Here is a 1,492-nt window from a genome sequence, read left to right as displayed (position 1 = left end):
AACTTTGCGCGAAATTCAAAAACAAACAAACCTATAAAATATACCCGCCACTCTACGTCAATTTAAGGCCAGACATTGACGTCATATTTTCGTTCGCTGCACAAAGTAAGCCTACAGGTTGATGGGCTAGTTGTGACGTAATTACTGACCCACGAACAATTGTTGCTCCTGGCCTGAGTCAGTCAGTGCTAGAAATTAACACATTTCGGACTGTCAGTGGTTTTCGAACCTCTGCTTGGAGATTATATAGTTCATGTAGCCTGCAAGTAGAGATTACCAAAATTGATTGTGGCTTTCTCCACGAAAACTTATTAAGGTGAGGACGTGCGCGTGTCACGAGCAACGAGACTCCTGCGGCAACATCATTTTCAACGGAAGAGTATTTTCCTTCTTTTTGAAGAAACATAAGAATTTGGATACGAGATGTCTTTCTGTGAGAAAATGAAAATTATATTGTGTTTTATATATTTGATTAATATCTAAGCTAAGTAGGAAAGATAGAAAGTAGGAAATATTTAGTTCACTGTGTTCTAGTGGGAAATGATTACAGTTATGTTTGCCATAAGGCATTAGTATTAGGCCTATTACATTTTTAAACACTACATTCTTCGACAAGGTCTGTAGGGATTTTTCAACAATGAAAAGAGTGTGTGAAAATAGTATTCCAACTACACTATGTTTGGTTGTGGAGAGAGGAAATCCACTATACACTTTAAATAAAAGTCTAAAGATAGAGCTTTAAAGTTAAATAAATAACACTCTTGTTTTGTTGATCAGTTCCTCGGTGATTTATTGTATTGTACTATGTTCTAGCAGGAAGGCTCTGATGAAGGAAATGTTTTGTTGAGGACTAGTACTCGTGAAGTGTTTATATTACTGTAGTGTTTATACTGACATGACTAGTATTCCTGGAGTGTTTATATTATTGTAGTGTTTATACTGACATGACTAGTACTCGTGGGGTGTTTATATTATTGTAGTGTTTATACTGACATGACTAGTATTCCTGGAGTGTTTATATTATTGTAGTGTTTATACTGACATTACTAGTACTCGTGAAGTGTCTATATTACTGTAGTGTTTATACTGACATGACTAGTACTCGTGGGGTGTTTATATTATTGTAGTGTTTATACTGACATGACTAGTATTCCTGGAGTGTTTATATTATTGTAGTGTTTATACTGACATTACTAGTACTCGTGAAGTGTCTATATTACTGTAGTGTATATACTGACATGACTAGTACTCGTGGAGTGTTTATATTATTGTAGTGTTTATACTGACATGACTAGTACTCGTGGAGTGTCTGTATTATTGTAGTGTTTGTACTGGCATGACTAGTACTCGTTAAGTGTCTGTATTATTGTAATGTACATACTATTACGTGACTATCCCTAATGAAGTATGTATAATATTGTAATGTGCATAGTGTCACGTGACTATCCCTAATGAAGTATGTATAATATTGTAATGTGCATACTGTCACGTG

General features: G+C 35.1%; 1 pseudogene; it reads left to right on the top strand.

The window, feature by feature from the left end:
* Positions 1-349: 349 nt before the first annotated feature.
* LOC106473690 overlaps positions 350-1,492 on the top strand; it is a 21,910-nt pseudogene continuing 20,767 nt past the window's right edge.

This window comes from Limulus polyphemus, unplaced genomic scaffold (genome assembly GCF_000517525.1).
Source record: "Limulus polyphemus unplaced genomic scaffold, Limulus_polyphemus-2.1.2 Scaffold6407, whole genome shotgun sequence".
In the NCBI taxonomy this organism is placed as follows: Eukaryota; Metazoa; Arthropoda; class Merostomata; order Xiphosura; family Limulidae; genus Limulus; species Limulus polyphemus.
Note: the sequence above shows the minus strand (reverse complement) of the source record. Positions and strands in the feature narration are given on the sequence as shown.